The following is a 23,661-nucleotide window of genomic DNA, read 5'->3' as shown; positions in this document are numbered from 1 at the left end:
ATGAAATAGATGACAAGGAGTAGTAATGATAGAATTTTGGTTGATGATAATAGACACAGTTAAAAGTTGATATATAAGGAAGAAATCATTACCACTTTAGCCATCTCACTACAGCTACCATGCCTTTAAAAAAGGATTTACCAAGGCTGCACAGATCTATTAGCCATACCTATATGCTATAATTTTGTGTGGCTCTTCAGAAAAGTGAACACTTAGTGGGTGTCATTCAGCATCAAAACTGAGGGGCAGGTCTTTGAGGAAAAGTAAAATGAATCAGATATATTTAGCTTCCCTACACAATAGGAAGACCTATAGGAAAGACACATACTTTTTTTCTTGGAGGTGGAGTGTAATGAGGACCATGTGTTTTTAAGTTCAGGTAGTCCACTGCACTGCTGGTGATTCTGATCACTCTGGAGACAAATACAAAATGCAATAAAAGGCTTATAAGTGATAAAAGGAAGAAAAGTGCATGGAGCTTGAATATCAGCAGTAACTACCTAGTAGTCAGGACATTAAAGGTTTCAGGTTTTTATTCTATACATTAAACCAATGGGACTTTTAAGTAGCACATAGAGATTGCTCAGGGGTTTCAGCTTCACTGCATGTGTCATTTAGGCACCCCAGGACAAAATAATTCAGAGTGTACTGCTGGGAACAACTTAGCATTGGAAGAAGAGAATGATTTTGTAATCTAACTCTTACGGCTCCCTCATATTCTGGTTTCTTTGTGCCACTGGCAACTTGCCTGAGTAAAAAGGGTATAAGAACCATGGGATTTGGTCTCATTCTCCTCTGTAGCTGTCATTTTCCAATCTAGCATGAGTCATCACAATCTCTCTCAATAACTATTGCACTTCGTATACCTTCAGGAAATGCATATTAAGACTGTTATTTTTAACTATATTCTTAGGTTTTGGGAAGACACTGATTTAATTTCATGCTCTTTTCCTGCCCTCTCACAACTTCTGTTGAATTCAGCTTCTATTTTCCATCCATATTTTAAAATGCCAGCTTGGTTCTTTGAAGCTGAAGTGAAGCATTTGGACAATGAAGACTGTCTTCCTCTATCTTTCATTTAAAAGGAGAAATAAAAAAAATTCTGCACTGATACAATTTTTTTTTTTTTTTTATAATTTTGCCTGGAACATACAGGAGATTGCTGCATGTTGTATGAAGCCAAACTATGACCTGTAAATGGTCACAAAAGGAACAAAATAGGCAAACAATGGATTGATACTAAGGAGACTTAGAAATCTTGAGGGTGATCTACTAGGTCTGCTTGAAAATGTGTTAGCTCCCTGTTTCTAGTCAAACAGAGACAAGAAGTCACTTACTATTTGTTTAAAACACATTTGGTGTCTATAGTTTTGGCTTTTTGTTTCTATGGTCATAATATTGAGCTGATAAAGAGAAATGGTTAAACTTAAACCATAGCTTTAGGCATGAAGCACTGCCTGAAAATTGCGTACACCTTCTAAGTGTATTTAGGTTATCAAAAGACAGCAATTTAATGTGCACCTAAAAAAAAATCTTCCCAAAAGTAAAAAACCTCATTTAGCAGTTGCTAAAGCTTGCTTCTTTTTAACTTTTTTTTCTTCCTTTTCTGATGAAAATACCTTCACCTATAGACTGCTTGGGTGACATCTCCCAAAGAAAAGTTGCTGCCTAATTTCACTGATGCTGAAGAAGTAATCAGCTCCTTTTAGAGCTTCTCATTGCTATACTGACACGTCTGTTGAGGTGTTTCTTTTAAGACAAACATTTTCTTCTGTGAACAAAACATTTCTTCCTTGTAAGGAGATTCATAAGTTTTCCTAAACAATCCATATCACTCTAATAATTTGAGCTTGTCACCGGAAATAGATATGAAGACTCTTGAAATCCTACTCAATGGGCAAGTAATTTCATTCTCGAGATCAGACAAATGTTAATTTCTTTTCTTAATATAATTGATATTTTAAGAACATTCGTTATAAAAATTCCATTTTCCTAATTACATGTGCGATTTGAATCTCTGAATACACATATTTCTGCAGAAGAAATTAGGCATATATGCAGAGAGGCTACAATAGTTCAATTCCTTTTACAAAATTACGTCAGTATAGCTTTGAACTTTCCTCACATTTTCCAAAATGCTAAGATGATGATAACATTTCAGTGATCTACATAATATCACTCCTCACTTTAGCAACTCTTAATATTTCCTTTTCATGCAACAGTTTGAATTCCCTGATTGCTTGCTGACATGTTTTTTGCCATTAATACATAGGCTTGATTCACTCGAGGCTTATAAACACTGACGTTTTACAAAGAGTAAAACTATCAAGCAAGCTGAAGAAGATCTGCAGAGAATTTGGTTCAGTCTTACAGTACTCCAAAACCCAGGAACCTGGAGCAGATGTACTTTACAATTTCCAAACTACATGTAAATTCACTAATCAAAACAGAACAAATCACACAAGGCATAGAAAGATCAGTGAGTCCTGGTGAAAAAGGCACCTATTTGTACCATGTAAAAAAGATCCAGGCTATGGAGATGTAATAATAGGGTAGAAAGCTGGTTCTATTTCTATTATAAACATTTGCCACGCTAAAAAGAAGATTCAATAAAGTCTGTGGGGTGTTCTGAATATCTCACATCAGACAAGTGGTAACCTGGGAAAAAAACAAACCAAAGCAGCTCTGAAAGCATACTTGCTTAAGTTTTAATCATGGCTTTACAATGAAAAAAAAATATTATTAGTTAAAATAATAACAATTTTAATGAAGTTATTTTTGCTATGGATTAACTGCAGTAAAAGTTTTCTATAAAATATTTATTGTACTGCCTCAATGTCAGTATAAGTACAGAGATAGTAATTTTTCCTTTCTTCTTCATCATTAGTAAAGATTCTGTCTGTAAAAATAATTCTGACTAGGCAGCAGTGGCCAGAATAGAAACCAGCTTGTTCTTATTTTCAGTGCTTCACTAGTTCTACATTATAATGTGAAATACTAGAAATTACTTCTTTGCCCTAAAGGAAATCTGACTCCTTCAGATTGAACTGAGCATAGAGAGAGAAGCCAGGTGTGTTCCACTGCTTAGCCCACACCTTCAAAACATAAAATTGAGTTTTTGATCAATTAGTACCCAGTGCGTAACACTATTTATGTGGTTAAATCAAAAGGAAAAAAATATTACTAAAAAGTGTGCTGTTATTAAAACTTCTTTTTTTTAATTTATTTTTTATTTTTTATTTATTTTGTACAAGTGGACAAACAAGACTGGGGAACCTTAAACTGAGTAATAAACCACAGACCTAAATATACACATCCTTATACCTCAAGTAGGTCAGGTCTCACCCTAGATTTCATTTTTTCTATTGGAATGAAAATCAGCAAAGTGAAATATGAGGTTGGTCCTTCCCTTGTGCAGGTGCAGATTAAAGAAAGAATGTCAGTCTGTAGAGAATATAGAATTTTCCCCAAATTTCCCTGGGATACATAAATTCCTTTCATGCCTTTGGCCTTCCATCAACAGAGGGCTAGGAATTCTTGAAAGTTTTTGAAGAGTGTTGAATGGAAGTCAAATAATAAAAGTTATTGGGCAGAGAGATTTAGGGAGAACTTGGACCATCTGAAGATGGTCCCTGTTTCTATGTGGGGAGCAAGAAGAACACCCTTTACACGCACAAAAAGGAAAAGCTAAATTTCAGCAATGGAAACAGCAGTGAGCATGGAGTGCTCCTCAGTGGTCTGATGAAATATGCATCTTTGTGCTCCAGCTGTACATTGTCTTTCTGTGAGCTTTGTGCAACATTTAGTCTGTCATTTTCACATTTCATTGAATATCTAGCAAGTTACATAGCAGCCTCCCTGGAAAGTGAAATCAAGGCAGTCAATATGTTAGGGTGGAGAAAGAGCCTGAAAATATTTTTAAAGCTCATGAAATAACATTTAACTTCATTCTTATTTTGTGTAACAGCTTTTTCTTCATAACAACATCAATGTGCACCAGGCTTATTTACCACCTTTTTACTGACCAGCTTTAATGCATGTTATTTTTATTACACTACCATTTACAAAGAAAGCATTTTATGTCTAAGCTATTGGTACTAGTAGGTTGAGAAGTTTCTCATTTGGGAAGTATTTTTTAAATTTGATTTATTTCCATTTCAGAGCTGAAAAAGAAAATGATAGTTCTTAGGTTCAATTGCTTTTTTATAATGAAATATATCAATTTATACAAAGCATTGTTATGCAAAACCTTTTTTGACAAAAATAAAGATATTCTGTCATTTTAAACTTCTTGAGTAATACAGGTGAGAATTCAAACAAGGTTGAGTGTGACCAAAAAAAATCACCAAACCCTGTATTTTTATGGTATACATGTGGGGTTTCTTTTCATAAATTTCAGTGGAGTTTTTCTAGGATTCATTTTATTTAAATAGTATATGCATGTGTTTCATGTACAACTACTACTGTTTACTTCTTTTATGACCCTAGCTATTCCGTAATTCTATGATTCTATGATCTGTTGGAAACATATTAGTAACATTTGAAGATTGGCCAATTCAAACTAGAAATGGAAACATTTCCCCATTTGTCTTGTTTCTCTAAATGTTGTGATTCCACATAGTAGACAGTTTAACAGAATGAATACTGAATTTCTTTCAGTTAGCCCTACTCAGTTTATCTGGCATGTTCACTTACACCTGTGCTGAGTTTCTGTTTGTACTCAAGGATATCCCAGCATAGTCTGTAATAGTTCACACAACTGAGAATGAACCAGTCTACTAAATGAAGAGCTAGGGTCCATTCTTCAGTATTAAAGATCATCCACCATGTACACCATCCTTCAGCTAGTGCTTTGAAACCAATTTGAGGTTTTAAGGCCTCCCAGTCTGTGACAGCTTAATGAAGCTGTCTGTGAACTAGAATCAGGGAAATATTTTATGCAAGAAACTGCAATAGACCAAACGATACCTGGAAATGTGAAAGGCTGGAACAACTGCGGCTCAATGCCTACAAACATATCTGCTTTTGCAGAAGGCTGTTTTGAGACCTTTTTAGGAATGGTGTTGCATGTGTTATTTTACCAATATTTAACATATGGGGGTGTAATTTATAGAAACGCCTTGGCCAGTTACAGTAGGCTTAGCATTTTCCAGCTTAATGTGCATGGGGACCTAAACCAAGAGGAAACAGAAGCCTGATACTCCCTCGTGTTCTTTGATAACCTTCTTGTTCACAAAGCAGTGAATCTTACCCCCTAAATCATTACCCATTTGAATGGGTACACAAAACAGATGCACACATAGAGCATTGTGGAAGTCTTATTTCAAGACACTAAAAAATCCTGGTTAGATGTTCAGAAGTGAGAGTGACTTCAGCTGATGTTGATGGCTTTTATAGACAACAGGTCAGTCCTGAATTTAAACATGTCAGATTGCTGAATCTGGTGCTAATTGTGAACTTAATTTCTCAGATTTCTAGATGTCAGCAAATATGCACCTGTTATGCCCAGAAGCAAAAAGCTCAGCATACAATTATGATCACAGAGGAATACTGCTGTGATCCATAGCTACCCCTGATTACTTTTGCCTATTATCTGCTAAAAACATATTAAGAAAATTTAAAACAAGCTGTCTGAAACTGGAGAGGGAAACTTTAGCACTCCATCTTAGTTCTTTGAAAACATAGCATACACATTTAAATAAGACAAAAAATGACAGCTTGATCTTTGAGTCATTTTTCCATGTGCAGTAAACCTGGGTTTATCTACTGCAGAACTGAAGTCTGAGTTCTTTGGCAGTAGAAACCATCTTGCTCCTCACCTGCTTCAGGATTAATAATATCACTCCAATGAGATTAGAGCCATTACTCTTCCTGACCTGACCCAAATGGTACAAATGGGATTTTAAAGACAGTGTCTACTGAAAGATCCAGCAGAATGATGAGGTGCACAGAATAGCTACCATGAGGAATCAACAGTGATAGACTGTCAGTGTCATAAAGAAGATACCCTATTAGGTTTAGCTATTATCCCAGAAGAAGATTATAGTCATAGATCCTGACCTTTAATTAAATGGACAGCACAAAGAGAGAGAGAAAGATAAACAAACTTGCACAAAAAAGTAACGACTTTTACTGTCTCTGTAGCAAGTCTGTGAAGCAGAAAAGGGACAGTAACCAGTGGTAGATTTTACAAATTGATTTTTCACTCACATGGTGTAGAGGCAAAAAGTGATGATGACAGAACAAAAAGTCAGAAGAAGTTCTGCTTTATTAGTTAAACAGCAAAATAACTCTGGATTTAAAGGAGGGGAGGGGAGGGGAGGGGAGGGGAGGGGAGGGGAGGGGAGGGGAGGGGAGGGGAGGGGAGGGGAGGGGAGGGGAGAGGGGAGGCGAGGGGAGAGGAGGGGAGGGGAGGAAGGGGAGGGGAGGAATGAGAGGAGAGGAGAGGAGAGGAGAGGAGAGGAGAGGAGAGGAGAGGAGAGGAGAGGGGAGGGGAGGGGAGGGGAGGGGAGGGGAGGGGAGGGGAGGGGAGGGGAGGGGAGGGATTGTTTAAATCTGAGCAGAACATATTTGGAAGCTGTCTTTGTTTTTACTCTGGAGAGAACTTGTTCACTTGCTGCTGAATACAAATGAATACCAGAAAAGCTTTGGCATTCCCTTGTCCTGATTGTCACTTTCCTTGGACAGTAAGTAGTAAAGCCCATCATATTCTTACCTTACATTTCATTTTCTAAATACTGAAAAAGACACACAGTGAGAAAAATTGTTGGAGACATCTGAAGGTGACATGAACTAAAATAATTTGCTTATGTGCTTGGGGTAAGTTTATTTCTTAAAATTTCATTATCCAAGGACACATAAATAATATGTGTCTCCATCTAGTTCTAAGGTATTTCGTACTTATTTAGAGTGAGCTATACCTTACTTCATGATTGATGCTAGGATAATGCTCTACTTGCAGAATAAGCCCATGCAGCACACAGCACAAGCTAATTTGTCAATTATTTGTAAACAATGTGACAAGAGTTACTGAATTCTCATGAGCAGCCATTTCTTGAGAAAAGGCAAAACGTATTCATGTAATATCATTTAAAATACTGATAGATTCAGGATCCTTTTGCTCTTAATTTGATCTTCCCCATGCAGAGAAGCCAGAATTTTAGAAATCTGGAATTTTGTGTTATTTTTCCAGTATCTCCAGACCTGCACTGTAAAAGTTGCAATCTACAAAAAGCGCAATGACTGAAAACCTTGAAGACAAGATTATTCCAGTGAGTCTAAGATGAAGGTTTGCGCACATAACAGGAAAATGATATAGCTGTTGTTATTATGGTTGACAAGTAATGAACCTTCTCAACTGATTTAAAATAGGTTCTAGAAAAACTAAAAAAAAAAAAAATCAACCCAAAACCAAAACCAACCAACCAAAACAAAAGAATACACATTAATGACAGGTCTTACTATACTTATCAAACATATTCTGTTTAATATTTTATAGTTAACAGGAAAGTCTAATGTAATTCACTGTAACTTATTTTAACTATTGTTTGAATTATATTCCTCAGGTATTGTGGGAGAAGCATACATTTCAAAACTGGTTCATAGCTGACTGAGTTTTAATTTTCCAACCAAAAAAAAAGAAACTGTTATTTAAAGCAACCTGGAAGTTACTACCATATCTACCAAGATCTAGCACAGTGGTGGCAACTTCCCTTGGTTGTTCTTCTGTTTCTGGGTTCATCTGCAAAAGCACATGATGCAGTAGGTGGTACATCTTGCCTTATGTGTAAAGTCATGCTGCTATAGCAAAGTGAAGGGGTCAGCCCCGTAGGTCCAGCTGAGTACCCAAAGCTTTTATCAGCTGAAGACTCAATTTTCAGTTCCAGGCCATGACCAAGATGGCAGTTGTCACACAACACAAGTGCTTATTATAGTAACCTAGTGACTTTCATCTGAATAAGAAAACGTTTGTGCAGTTTGAAATTAAATAACAAAAGATATCTGATATAATAATTTAATGAAATGTGCTTTCACCTCTGGAAACCCAACTGCAATTCCTGAACTGGTCATCTGAATCATCCATTATAACAAGTTCCTGGTAATTTATTTAATTTATTTGTCAGTGAATAACAGTTTTCCTAAAAAAAAGCAACAAAACAAAAAACCCAAACCCTCAACATACTGGCAGTCTTTACAGTTAATGGAATCAGAGGTCTGGAACAACAGAAACATTTTATTTAAGGATTAAGATATTTTAATATCTACGTAGATTAGCAATATGTCTGCCTGAAATTTTCACTCTTCCAAGTTTTTCACTTTAGTATATATCAACTACACGTATGTGTGGTCTCATTCACAAGATGTCAAATGATATTGACAGGCAGCTTAAATTTTCCAGGGTTAAACTTCATGTTGCACAGAAATTTGAGTTTTTAAAGTAATTATGTTTAACACCTATAGACTCCTCCACGCATACAATTAATTTTAAGCTAACCCCAAAGAAAAGAAAATAGTTAAAGAAGACTACTAAGACAGGGATAAAGTGTCTGAAACATAAGAATTTATCCATGCAAAACCTTAGTCATGTGAATAATCACATTGGCCTTTATCAAAGTACTCACACAAGTAAAGCTTTGCAAGTTCAAGCTTCTATCTTGCTGACTATTGTCAAAATCAAGGACATTCAAGAACTGAGGGACACAGAATGATGATTCCACGGTATTAAACATTAAATCAGTTATCAAATATTAAATGGAGGATTACAAAAAAATGACTAAGATGCATTGCTCTTAATTGTGCAAGTTATGGACCCAATTGCTAGTTTCATCTGCAAAAGGGAAATCATTTACAAGGTTAATTGCAGTGTCACCTCTCAGCCTTCAGTTCTTTTTCATGTTGTGCAAAGCAAGTGTGAGCAGATGGACAAGAATAACATCTGGCAGAGAGAAGCGAGTTCAATGCTGCTGACAGTCTTGACCGATTTCCTTTGGTGTACGCACAAAATAATTAGTGACAGAAAGGGCAGTCAGAAGTAAAGCTCCAAGCCTAAAGTGAATCTTTGCTGATTCTATTAGGGAACAAACTAGCTTGTGTAGCCCTCCCTGCCAAAGTCTGGAAGACCATAAATATCTTCAAAAACATATGGTGATAATTGGCCTTGTAGAATATGTGTCCTTAAAATGACTGACACTCTCATGAAGTTTTCTTCATTCACATTTAATTTGAACTATAAAACTACCAGGCTCTAATTTATGCTTAATTTGTGGAAAGGTGTGCCTGTGAACCAATTTTAAGCTTCTTCCTTTTCATCCACCTGTCACTGTGTCAAAATCTGGTAGATCCTATGAACCACAAGTCTGTAAAAAGCATTGATGAAGTCTAAAGCAAACTCATAGGATGTACAATATCACAGCACAAGTTCTTTCAATTCTTTAGAGTTAGTTTGAAACTCTTCTTTTAATGTGGTTGTAAAATAGGGACTTAGCTGATATATTTCAAAGCCATTATCCAATATCTTGGAGGATTGCAGCAATGAGGGTCCCTGGTATGCACAGAACACCGCATGTAACACTTGTCTTCAACAAATGCCAGAAGAAAGATCTGGGAAATTACAAGCTAGACAACCTCTCCTTAGCTCTTGGGAACGTGTCCTCATGGAAGCCATTTCCAGGCAAAAGAAAGAAAAAATATCAGGTGAAAACTAATATCACACACTTCCTATGGGGAAATCATTCTTTATCAGCTTGACTATCTTTTATCACAAAATGACTAGATCTATCAGCAAGGGGAAGGCAGTTGGTATCATTTATCCTGACTTTAACAATGTTTTCAACATAGCAGCAAAATAGTGTTCAGAATGACCTTGATAAATTCGAGGAGTTTTCCAACAGAAACAAGATGAAGTTCAACATGGACAAGTGCCAAGACCAGCCTGCAAACTGCAATGGAAGAACCCCAAGAACTGGCACAGGCTGGAAACCTGTACTGCACTTCCAGAGAAGGATCCAGGAGTTCTGGTGAACACAGAGTTGAACATGAGTCAGTTATGTCATTGTGGGAAGTAACCATTGTCCATGGAGAGTGGATCAAAGGAAGTGATTATTTCTATCTACCTGGCACGTGATGAGGTTACATCTGGAATACTGCATACAGCTCTGGGCACAGGGAAGTTTTTAACAACCTGGAAAAAGTCTGGTGGGAAGTTCCTAAAAAGCTCAGGTAGTTGAAGCCTATAACATAGGAGAGACTGAGACTAGGGTTTGTTCAAGTTGGAAAAGATTTTCGTTTCCAGAACTGAGGTTAGAGAGAAGATGGAGACAGAACCTTCTCAGAGATTCACAGTTAAAGGACAAGAGGCAATGGTCACAAGTTTCTACAAGGAAAACTTATTAGTCACAAAGAAAAATTAAAAGTGTTTATTACAAGAGTGGTTAAGTACAGGTTGTCCAGAGATGCTGTAGAGTCTCAATTTTTTTAGATTTTCAAAGCACAACTGGAAAAGGCCATGAGAATATTAAGTTTGGAGTAAACCTTGCTTGAAGAAGGAAGTCAGACCAGAAGTTTTGAAGTCTTTTCCAAATTTTTAATTCTTTGATTGTCAGATTCTATAAGGCAAGGTCTATTTTATTCAGATCAGCAGTCCAGATATCCTGACACTTAAAGAACAGAGGTCTAGAGATATCTTATACCGGACAATCACTTGTGAATGTGAATGAATGTGCTCAGACTTTTACAACAAAACCAGACAATCAAGCAAATCATTAAAACTCTTCTTAGGTCAAATTTACATCACAGAAAATGTTAGCTGGTTTCCTACTCTGTAAATACCATGAATATTATTAAATGCTTTTTACACTTCTGTCTTTAGATCCCAAGGTCTCAAGAAGATTATGGTGACTAAAGTTCACTCCTTTCAGCCCACCTGCTCTTCTGACTCCTGGCTGGTTTTGCTTTCTTAATCCTTATAATTTAACTTTACTACCAGACTAAAGTATCTCATTGTTATTACTGCTGTGCCTTTATAGTAATGGGAAAGATACATCTGTCCATTCACTTTTTTGTAGTTTGTGTTTATTCTTCTCTTTTCCCGTCTTTTCTCAAAGTAGGGAATAATTTCCCAGTTATCAATCACAATGCAGACTGCACCCTAGGCATGGCACATGGAAGAGCTAGTCAGGGGTGAGCTTTCACCTGGTCTCAGTATTCCCTCTACAAAGTACAAATAAAGTTGTTACTGTCTTGTCAAAGTAGAAAACATTGTACATAACACATGGAAATAATTATCACCAACATTGTTATCATTGGGATCCAGCCAGTTACAAAAGAGCTTCTCCTTGTTATGTTACTAAAATATATACCCTTTCCTTCCAATGGAGAGCCATGTATGGGAGTTGCTACCAAACAATTTATTCTTTTCCTCTGACATCGGCTGTCATATTTTTTCTCACATCTTTTAAGTGAGCTCATCAATTCTGATTAGTTGCAGACAAATCTCTGCACGAGGGGTAATATACAATACAGGTTATTTTCCTGTATTTGCACATGCACTTCTGACAAGCAGCGCTGTGTAAATAACAGTAACGCAAAAGGAAAAAAATAAAAAATAAACACCCAACTTTGCAGAAGAAAAGTGAACTTGCTATTTTAAAAAAATGCAGCAGAGGTGTCATGGTTTAAACCGATCCACACAGCTTGTTCACTTACACCACCACCACCCCCCCAACCCCCCTTTTTTTTTAACTCCCTCTTTCTTTCCTCCTACCACCCCCCCACCCCCCCCCCCCGGAGGGATGGAGAGGAGAACTGAGAAGATGTAACTTCGACGGGTTGAGATAAAAACAGTTTAGTAACTAAGGTATAGCACAAATCACTACTGCTACCACCAGTGATAATAATGATAAGGGAAATAACAAGAGAAGAGAATACAATACCAACTGCAGAACGAGTTTGACCCCCCCCGAAGAAAGCCCGTGCCCTTCTGGGTAACTCCCAGTTATCTCCCTGGGCATGAGGTACTGTGGTATGGAATACCCCTTTGGCTAGTTAAGGTCAGGCGTCCTGTCTCTGCTTCCTCCCGGCCTCCCCTTGTCCCCGGCAGAGCATGAGACTCACAAAGTCCTTAGCCAGAATAAACATTACTTAGCAACAATTAAAAACAATTGGTGTTATCAGCTCTGTTCCCAGGCTGGAAGTCAAAACACAGAGCTTGCACCATCTACTAAGAAGGAGAAAAACGGCTACTGGTGAACCCAGGACAAGAGGAAAATGGGTGCATAAAAGAAGGTAAGTTTGACAAGCTCGAGGAATGAATTAGATGCTGACATATTTGCTGAAGACTGACTGACAATGCAATGGTCAGAAGTTTCTGTGACTGTGTTTCCACTCTGTGGCAACAATTGATAAGAACCATTTGATTCTTTCACCATACTTATAATATACTATAATAATACACTATAATAATATCAAATCTTTTGGTCAGTAGCTGATAGAAATTTCTAGTTTTTCTTTCTCTTCTTCCTCACTGTTTGCTCATACTGCTATGATATTACCAGCACAGCAGCATTTTTTTCCCTTGCTGGAAACTGCAACACATTGTTGGAGCAGATTTCCGGTTTCAGTATCAGATTTCTGCCAGTCAGCAGTGCTCTTAATAGTGATGCTCAATGACTTAGTTATTTGTTTGCTTCTTGTAAGCTTGAAAACATAGTCTTTATGGGCAACAATAATCTTCTTACCAGCCTTGGAAATGTCTCTATTTTCTGTCTGATTATTATAAGAAGATTATTTTCTAAGGAGGTCCTCAAGCAATACATGAAGACCAGATTTCCTGGCAGGTCAACCAAACCTGAGACATTGAGACTTTAAGTGTGATTCTAAACGCAGGTGAAAACATCTTTCCAAAGCCTGTGAGACTCTATCAGTTCTAGCACTCTCAGTGAGATATTATGGTATTTGATATAGAGAGGTGAAAAAATAAAATGTAAGCCTTTCTAGCAGCCTTCCAGTATCTGGTGGGCTCCTACAAGGATGATGGAGAGGGACTCTTCATCAGGGACTGTAGCGATAGGACAAGGGGTAATGAGTTTAAACTTAAACAGGGAAAGCTCAGGTTAGATATAAAGAAAAATTTCTTTACTGTGAGGGTGGTGAGGCACTGGAACATATTGGCCAAAGAAGTGGCAAATGCTCCACATGGGTTAGTGTGAAGTGTCCCTGCCCATGGCAGTGGGGTTGGAACTACATGATCTTAAGGTCCTTTCCAACCCTAACTATTCTATGATTCTATAAGAACTCAGAAAAGCTTTACAGTAAAAGGAACTTCTGCAGGAAAAACTGTGCTACAGCAAAATGGTCTCTTGCTGACACTGCGTCAGATAACAACAGTTAAAACTAAGATAGTCTTTGAGATTTTTTCTCTTTATACCTAAAATGCAAGGGAATGTATAACAGTGGAAAGAACACCCTGTTTAAGATAATGATTATCACAATCCCCTCAGAAAAATGCTGTGTTCTCTGAGTATGAATAAGAAGGAAGTCCTAAAATATGGGTAGAAAATACTGCAGAGTAACATTAAGAAATATTAATCGATATTTAATGTTCATAAAAATGTACAGACATACATGAAATGTGTATGTACCTCTTTACAAATGGTCAGAACCTACAAAATTAAAAGGTTAATGAAAATCCATTGGTTAAAATGGAAACATAATAAATTTCTCCAAAGGTGATTAAAGCAAGGTGACAAGTTTGCAAACAGGAAAGAAAATAAAAATTGTGACTAAGAGATGAGACATGGTGGCATACGTTAACAATGTTTTAAACCAGATGTGTGCAATGCATTGATGATATTACGAAAGACCACCAAAAAAAAAAAAAAAATCTATGTTGAAGAGCGGCAAGTATAATAATCTGGCTTTGCTGTAAACCATCTAACATGATAAAAAATAGTGTGAGAGTAAGAGACAGTTGAAAGGATGTAAGTGCACAACAGAGGATGTTTTGATGATTTTGTGCAGAGTGGGTCAATTTCTTTGCCCAATCTGTAGCCGTGCCTGGGATTGCTCCGACCCAGGTGTAGGACCTTGCACTTGTCATGGTTGAACGTCATAAGGTTGGCATCAGCCCACCTCACAAGCATGTCCAGGTCCCTCTGGATGGCGTCCCTTCCCTCCAGCATTTCAACCGGACCACACAGCTTGTTGTCATTGGCAAACTTGCTGAGGGCGCACTCAATCTCATTGTCCATGTCAGCGATGAAGATGTTAAACAAGACCGGTCCCAATCCCTGAGGGACACCACTCGTTACTGGTCTGATTGGGCAAAGAAGAGATTCAGAGCGGCCCTGCGGAGGAGGACTTGGGGGTGCTGGTCGATGAGAAAATGAACATGGGCCGGCAGTGTGCACTTGCAGCCCAGAAAGCCAGCCGTATCCTGTTAGGGTGGTGAGGCACTGGAATCGGTTGCCCAGGGGGGTTGTGTGTGCTCCATCCCTGGCAGTGTTCAAGGCCAGGTTGGATGAAGCCTTGTGTGGGATGGTTTAGTGTGAGGTGTCCCTGCCTATGGCAGGGGGGTTGGAACTAGATGATCTTGAGGTCCTTTCCAATCCTAACTGTTCTATGATTCTAAGATTCTGTGATAATGCACCATGTGTCTACTCGGTGGGTGTGGAGGGAGCTGATCTTTTAGCATACTCTGCATGGTTCACAGGAGAAACCACAGGCTCTCCAATTAATTTTATTGTAGACTTCCCTAAAATTATGTCAGGAGGAACAAAAATCTTGGCATGTTCTTGTTCTTATTCTTGTAAAAGATATGAAGTAGGAGGAGAAAAGGAGAAATATAAGAAAGAAGGAAAGAAAACGAAGAATAAGATCACCACCTTGTGGATCTAGCAACCTCTTCTCAGTCAGCAAGTGGAAATTCTTCCAGTTGTAGGCCTTTGAGTTGTTGTCCTTGGAGTACTTGAGGTCCTTGCAGTTAGTGAGTCGGTGGATGGCCAGGGTGCAGAGGTGCGGGCCACGCGGCTGCAGAACTGTGCCTTTTTGTAGGGTCAGGCTCTCTTGGAACCCTCCCACAGGTGGAGACTCACTCGCAGGGGATCTGTTGAGCTCCAGAACCAGTTCATTTTGTGCTCTGACAGGTAACACAGTATCTGCACTGTCTCCAGGCAGTTTGTTGCTGGGGCAGTTGATCTTCATGGTCTCAGGGAAGACAACACAAAAAAGCATCCCCCATCTTCAAGGAGCATGTTCCACTGCTCTGCCCCCATGGCTTTGCCCAAGTGATAATGAGCTCTCAGTTCCTTCTTTTGAGTTGTTTTGCGACTAACACAAAAAGGGTCAATCATGGTAATTACCATTTTTTAAACCATCAATGTACATTTCTTGAATAAACTGGTTATAGACTTCAAGATCTGAGACAGTCTTTGGTTATGTCTTGAGAATTGTCGAGATTACTGTTCAAGATAAAACTGACAAAGGAAAGTTCTATTATAGTGGCAATAATGTAGTGAAATAGCAATCCTTGTAGGAAAAAAAAAAAGAAGAAGAAAAAGCAATATTAAAAATACCATGTAGCAAATGTCTAATTTGAAAAAGGGAACAAACAAAATGAGGAAGGAGAAAGTCAAAAGGCACAGCTGAAAAGTAAAGGGCCTGTATGGCACACAGAGAATAACCATTGCTACCATGGAGGATCAGTAGATAAGCCACAAATTAAGTGTGACTTTAAAAGAACTCAATAAAAAATAATGTGATCAAATAAAAATATTAGAATCATAGAATGGTTTGGGTTGGAAAGGACCTTAAGATCATCTAGTTCCAAACCCTTGCCATGGGCAGGGACACCTCACACTAAACCATGTCATCCAAGGCTTTGTCCAGCCTGGCCTTGAACACTGCCAGGGATAGAGCATTCACAACTTCCCTGGGCAACCCATTCCAGTGCCTCACCACCCTTATAGTAAAGAACTTCCTCCTTATATCCAGTCTAAACTTCCCCTGTTTAAGTTTTAACCTGTTACCCATTGTACCATTAGAAAATGATTACAAGCATAGACATTCCCCAGAAAGAGAATAGCTGTGTCTTAATGGGAAAAAATGAAAAGAACAAATTTTGACAACTTAAAAGTATAACAAGGTGCATGAGAAAAGATTTTTATGGGCATCTTCCTCATCCCAACACATTTTAAAACACTACAGAAGCATAAGTTAAATGTATAAAGCACTAGGTCGTGAAGCTTGTAAGTTATGATGCTATGAAAGGAAACTAAACTCTTTGCAAGAGTAATTAACATTTTTTTCATTGATTTACACAGAAGGATTTTGGGAGGTTCTCACACTGATCATTTCTGTCTGTACTTACAATGATGAGCTGTGTAAAATTGAAATGTTGATGCAAAACATTTTACAACAAACTGCGAAACTTTACAGCAAAAACTCGCCAAGTATTTTTAAGAAACTCTAATATAAGTTTATAAAAAGCTCTTTATAGGGCATAATCTGCTTTTCAAACTGACTTTTGGCATCAGGGAAATAGAGGTTAGTTTTTAAAAAAGAAGTTACATTTACGAAGGCTACCATAGCCATCACAAGAGATGAGTGAAGACCCCACAGAAGGAAAGTTGGAAATCATGACCATAAAATTACTAAGAGTTATAAAAGTATCAAAAGTGATTACAAAGTTCTGAGGACAGTAGGCAAGAACATGGGGCCCCAGGTAGGCTCAGTCTTGCCACTGAGGGGAAAGGGTGTGAGTAGAAGGCCACTAGTAGAACAAGTTAATAACTGGCTGCAGAACTGGTGCTGGTGGCAGGAGTTTGGGTTTTACTGCCATGTGACCCTGTTTGCAGACCAGTGTGTGCCTGGGGGAGATGGGTAGCACCTTACTGAGCAAGGCAAAACTATTTTTGCCAATAAGATGTCTGACCTCATTACAAAGGTTTTAAACTAAGAATAAAGAGGGAAGGAGGGGGTAACCAGCAGGCCTCTGGGGGATTGCTGAGAAAAGGGCATGAGGTGTTGTGATGGGAAGGTAACACAGTCTTGAAGAAAGATCTCAAATGATACTGTGTGGCTGAGTGACATTATGACAAAGTAAAATTTGTACTTATTCAGCATGAAAGACAAGATATTGAGCTAGGTGAACTTTTGATTTAACCCTTCATAAACATTACCATATTCTAGACAGTTTACTAGGATCAGAATAAGCAAATGAAATGTATATGGGTTCTTCATAGATTTTCTCATACACTGCTTTTAACCTCACTAGTGGGACATGACAGGCAGGAAAATACCCACAGCCATTCGCACAATCACCAGCCTCTTCAGGCAGGCCAGAAGTGCCTGAAAATATTGAACAATAATTCCTTGGATAGCAGTACCTGTGGGTGAAACCCTCAGCAACCACAGGATTGACTTATTTATGAACCTGATTTCTAGTAAAATCACAGCACATGTAAGAATCATAGAATCATAGAATAGTTAGGGTTGGAAAAAAACTCAAGATCATCTAGTTCCAACACCCCTGCCATGGGCAGGGACACCTCACACTAAACCATCCCACACAAGGCTTCATCCAACTTGGCCTTGAACACTGCCAGGGATGGAGCACTCACAACCTCCCTGGGCAAGCGATTCCATTGTCTCACCACCCTAACAGGAAAGAATTTCCTCCTTATATCCAATCTAAACTTCCCCTGTTTAAGTTTTAACCCGTTACCCCTCGTCCTGTCACTACAGTCCCTGACGAAGAGTCCCTCCCCAGCATCCCTATAGGCCCCCTTCAGATACTGGAAGGCTGCTATTAGGTCCCCACGCAGCCTCTTCTTCTCCAGGCTGAACAGCCCCAACTTCCTCAGCCTGTCTTCATACAGGAGGTGCTCCAGTCCCCTGATCGTCCTCGTGGCCCTCCTCTGGACTTGTTCCAGCAGTTCCATGTCCTTTTTATGTTGAGGACACCAGAAAGAACTGCACACAATACTCCAGGAAAGATACTCCAGGAAAGATACTCCAGGAAAGATACAATACTCCAAGAAGAAATATCTGTTTGTAAGGCCATCACCTACATGACACTAGCTGATGACACTTTATGAGCAATTTCCCTAAATGTAATCAACAACAGATTATAAACCTCAGTATTTCATGACCTAAAAGTCTGAATCATCCTCTCTCCAGTTTTAGTTTTAATAAACAAAATGTTATTTTTGTGGATATTTTAGCCTCAGCTTCTGATATCCAGTGCCACAGCAAGTAACAAGATAAAATCCTGAAGATACAGCAATAAGTACCAAGTGACACCAGCTTGTTAGAGTGAAATCTGATATGAAAAACATTATTTTGGAAGAGATTTTGTAGAAGAGACATGTTTGCTTCATTAATTTTGGGGCTACTGCCAAGAATCTGTTCAGTGCAGAAAAATACTAGGAATTAGGCTAGAGGATCTTTAGTCCTGTATAGATGGGAGATTGACACCTTTGCTGCTACATATGTACCAGTCGTTTCATATGTATCATCCTAACATAGATTGAAAAAGAATTCTTTTTCTTTCTGCTTTTTTTTTTTTTTTTCTATCATGATATATTGGGTTAAAAAAAAAAAAAAAAAGGTCTGTTGTTTTCACAGAACACAATTTTTGTCAGATTACAAATGACACTACTGCCTGCTGATTTTGAATCCCACTTCACAGAGATTCTGTCATCCTTCCCTGGTTTGTCCAAGTCAATAAGCATTCTTACTAAACTGTCTCGGACTTTGCAGCCTCAATTAAATGAAGATGCCAAATGTTACCCACACATAAGTGACTGAATCCTTTTAGTAAATACAGCAGCAGCTAAAGATTCATTGCTGCAGGTAGCATTGTGCTGAACGAGTGAATGGAGAATAATTACACAGCCTGTCAATAGGATGTGTTCTAGAAAAAAAGATATTTTGGTTTGTTTTTTTTTTTTTTGTGTGTGTGTTTTTTTTTTTTGTTTTTATTTTTGTTTTTGTTTTTAAATAATAATTCAGGTTCCCAGTAGAGGCCATTCTAAATTACATAAATACTGTATTGAAACAGGCAGTAACACAAACCCAACACTTTCATGAAATGAATGTCTGAGAGGAAGTAAGCACTTTTCTATTGTTTATAAAATATGCTCACTTGTCCAATTCAGAACAAGAAGTCCTGATACTATACACATTGACATATCAATATAGAAGTAATTTGCCAGTAGGAATCCACAAACATTCCTTGTAAAGTTCTGGCAGCACAACAATTATAGTGACAGGTAATATGGTATTATGAAGCATTCTCAGGAAAAGAATTTCTACTCAGTATCAAATGGACACTTGTCAAGCCATGAGGAATGTACATACTTAAAAGAAAGTCGTCCGTCTAGCTTGACAACTTTTGTAGGCTGAGCAAATTCACTATGCTTCAGATATGATAGTTCAAGTAAATGTGTGAAGTACCATATGGAAGAAGTGAACACCTGCTGCAAGGTGTCACCTAACAATATTGCATGTGTCTGATAGAAGATTGCTGACATATTTCACAGAAGGGACAGACTTTGTCCCCTACAGATGAAGAAATAATGGTAATGTGACTCACAGGGGACTTGAAAAAAGATCAGATCTAAAATCTGTCACTTCTCGTAATGTATCTCAACAACTGCAGTTGCAAGGTGCAGTTGCAAGGTGCTTCTTTTTAACCATTATCAGATGTATGGTCTTTTGGCCTTTGGTTTACAGAGTTGGTTTGTGGGGATGAAGAACATGATTTTCCTATGGCATTTGATCAGGCATTTTAGAAATTACATTGAACACTTCCCAGGGCAGTCTTTCTTTTCCTTGCTTATACAATCTCAGTACATTCACATTTAGAACCATAGAATAGTTAGGGTTGGAAAGGACCTCAAGATCATCTAGTTCCAACCTCCCATGCCATGGGTAGGGACACCTCACACTAAACCATGCCATCCAAGGCTCTATCCAACCTGGCCTTGAACACCGCCAGCAAGGGAGCGTTCACAACCTCCCTGGGCAACCCATTCCAGTGCCTCACCACCCTAACAGAAAAGAATTTCTTCCTTATATCTAATCTAAACTTCCCCTGTTAAAGTTTGAACCCGTTACCCCCTTCTCCTATCACTACAGTCCCTAATGAAGAGTCCATCCCCAGCATCCCTACAGCCCCCCTTCAGACACTGGAAGGCTGCTCTGAGGTCTCCATGCAGCCTTCTCTCCTTCAGGCTGAACAGCCCCTGCTTTCTCAGCCTATCTTCATATGGGAGATGCTCCAGGCCCCTGATCATCCTTGTGGCCCTCCTCTGGACTTGTTCCAACAGTTCCATGTCCTTCTTACGTTGAGGACACCAGAACTGTACACAACACTCCAAGTGAAGTCCCCAGAGAGCAGAGTAGAGGGGCAGGATCACCTCCTTCAGCCTGCTGGTCACGCTCCTTTTGATGCAGCCCAGGATACAGTTGGGTTTCTGGGCTGCGAGCGCACACTGAAGCTGGCTCATGTTCATTTTCCCATCAACCAACACCCCCAAGTCCTTCTCCACAGGGCTGCTCTGAATCGTTTCTCTGGCCAACCTGTAGCTGTGCCTGAGATTGCTTCGACCCAGGTGAAGGACCTTGCACTTGTCATGGTTAAACTTCATAAGGTTGACATCAGCCCACCTCAGAAGCATGTCCAGGTCCCTCTGGATGGCATCCCTTCCCTCCAGCATATCAACCGGACCACACAGCTTGGTGTCATCGTCAACCTTGCTGAGGACGCACTCAATCCCACTTTCCATGTCACCGACAAAGATGTTGAACAAGACCGGTCCCAACACCAATCCCTGAGGGATGCCACTTGTTACTGGTCTCCAGCCGGGTATATCACATTTATGTGATAAAGAACTATCACAGTAGAGAAGGCAGGATGGTGCCTTATTTTATAATTCAGGGAAGGTTCTGTGTTCCGGGAAAGTAGTAGGAACACAAAAATATCTCTGTGAAACATTAGAACTTTGATGAAAATTAATGAATTACACAGAGGGCTTAGAGGTGTCTAGAGGGAGAAAGTAAAAGGTGATATAAATAACACTGTTCACTCAGGGTATCTTATTCTGAGAGGATGGCCAACAAAGGAAAGTTGGCTGTGTAGCCAAATATGTGCAGCACAGTAAGTGAGTGGATAATTACTACTTCTGTAATTGTTATAGGGAAAAAGAAAATTACTATTTATTAAACTAAGTAGGATAAAGAAAAGTTTTCTAGCTGTGTTTTTGTGAAAGAACATTTACAGATAGGGCAAAGTGCAGTCCATCTTTTAGACTAGCATCTGAATATTGTTTCTATGTGATGGTTTATGGGGCGACTTTTTTTTTAGCTGAGCATATCAAGCTTGGTAAGAATTTATATGAGTGTAACTAAAGAAAAAAGCATCGACTGCAGGAAAATGACAAAAACAAATGGTGCTCCCTCCATTCTAGGTTTTGATCTTTATTTAATGTCATGTAAAAAAAATGCTGTATATAAAGCTCTAGGCTCTCCTACTTAATCTTTCAATGGTATTCTACATCCAGCAGGATTAAAAAAACCCAAATATTCAATGTGAACAAAACAACTCAGTTTAGCAAGCCAGTGAATAACGTAAACCACAGTATTTTCATGAACAATTGTCTCCTAAAAAATAGTGTTACCTCTCTCTGAAAAAAATCCTTTGACACAAATGACTTTGGCTGTGTTCCTGGACTGTTCCTGAATAAAAAAAAGTGACAGAGATCCAGGAACACTTACAAAGCATATTCTACCAGTAGTATGCACCTGGTAGGGGACAGAAAAGTTCTTGGATAATCAGGTCTCTGATTTAGGACTAGAGAGACAATGACCAACAACTATGAATATTCAGAACAGATCCCCATAGACAAGCACCCTGATCAGTCTTTTGTCTTCTATGCATGACTAATTTTAATCTGTAGTGATAAATTATGCATTGTAATAACCTAAAGTTTAAAAAACTTTGGACAGCAGGGGCCAGATCTGAAAGCAAACCTAATGTAACTCTGCAGCAACTAGGTATCAAGGATACGAAGCTGACTTTCATGTTTTTTAGTGAGATCATCATCAACTGGCAACTGAGTACCAACAGCCTAACAACCACAAGAATTGTGATTTAAAACTGAACTAACAATCAAAAACCAAAGAGCCATTTGTAAGGAAGCAGTTGGACCTTGCCCTGCCATTTCTTAACTTTTGCTGTGTTGATCACTTTTACCTACTGTATCATATGACCATTTTCTTTAATTTGTTTTTCTTCTCATTGAAAAACTCTAGATTGATTAATTCTCAGACTTTTTCATGCATGATTGTAAGTATAGTGTATATATGCATACGTGTCTGTCAGAAGATATTACTGTGAGGTAAATATGCATGACTGCTTAATTCCAAGGAAATAACCTATGCATCATCTGGCAAGGCATAAGTGCACATAGTTTATTATGAACCCTGAAGCTACATTAATTTAGGAAAGTTTTCATAAATGTGTGGCTACATTAACAAGGGAACTATTTTTTTCCCCTCTGCCTTGCTTTTGTTTTGCAATTACATCCCTTCTGTGCCTACATAATGGAGAAGGTCCATTTATACAAAGAATGAAAAAGTACAATGAGTCATCAAAATAGGATAATTTTATAAAGTAAAGGTTGTTCTGTAATAATTTGTTGCAAAGTTGGAAATAATTGGAAGTGATGTTCCGAACACTTTCTATAAATATGGCATTCTGGGTAAAGGAATTACTGTTATTTTGGAAATTAATCTAATTTTTGTCTGCACATTGTCATTTACGTGAATAGGACTTGTCAGCTTGATTTGTTACAATGCCTGAATTGCTTGTTTAATTCCCCTGAAATAAACAAAACATTTAATTGCTTTAACTGGGAATGTTAACCTTTTCAGTACTGCTTTATGAGTGTGCTTCTCAGGAACAAGATTTATTATTGCCTTTACAAATTTCAAAATATAATCTCAAAAAAGTTATTGGAAAAATATGATAAAGACCCATTTAAAGAATTGCTTACTAAAAAGTCCTAGGGTCTGGGGGACAATACTGTATAGAGATTATCTCTCTCCATGAGACATACAAAGAGCATGTAATTTTCGGAAGTCAATCGAGCTATTGTTTATCAATCACAGACTTTAGGTAGTGGAAGGTTATCAGATAATCCTAGTCAGGGAATTGTGGAGTTTTACATTAAGCTTTGCATTTTGTGCTGTCCCTGAAACTGAAGCACAAAGAGGAATACTTCAGATTAATGGTGCTTCCAATTGGAATGTTGTCCAGGTAGAAGCACTAAAGACTGAGACAGAATAAGTACATCATGCAGATTTTTGTTAGTAAATGAGAAGCATCCAGCATGCTAGGCTTGCCCTCTGAAATAGAAAAACAGGAGGGATCTTCAGAGACTATTCTGCCTTCATGCTCAAGCAATTCTGAAAGCAGATAAATAAAAGATGGGGTGGAGAAACCATATTTTACACGGATATTCACAGTTGTTCAGCATCAGTAAAACTACTTTATTAGTACACTGGCAGCTGTTGCAGAAGTAATGAGAAGCAAAAAAGTCATGAGAGTTATCAGCTGTGTTACAGCTTAAGAAAGCCTACAGGCTACCTAGATCTGTCAGT

The sequence above is a fragment of the Lathamus discolor genome, chromosome 2 (assembly GCF_037157495.1).
Source record: "Lathamus discolor isolate bLatDis1 chromosome 2, bLatDis1.hap1, whole genome shotgun sequence".
Lineage (NCBI taxonomy): Eukaryota > Metazoa > Chordata > Aves > Psittaciformes > Psittacidae > Lathamus > Lathamus discolor.
The sequence above is the reverse complement of the archived record's forward strand: the minus strand, read 5'-3'. Positions refer to the sequence as shown.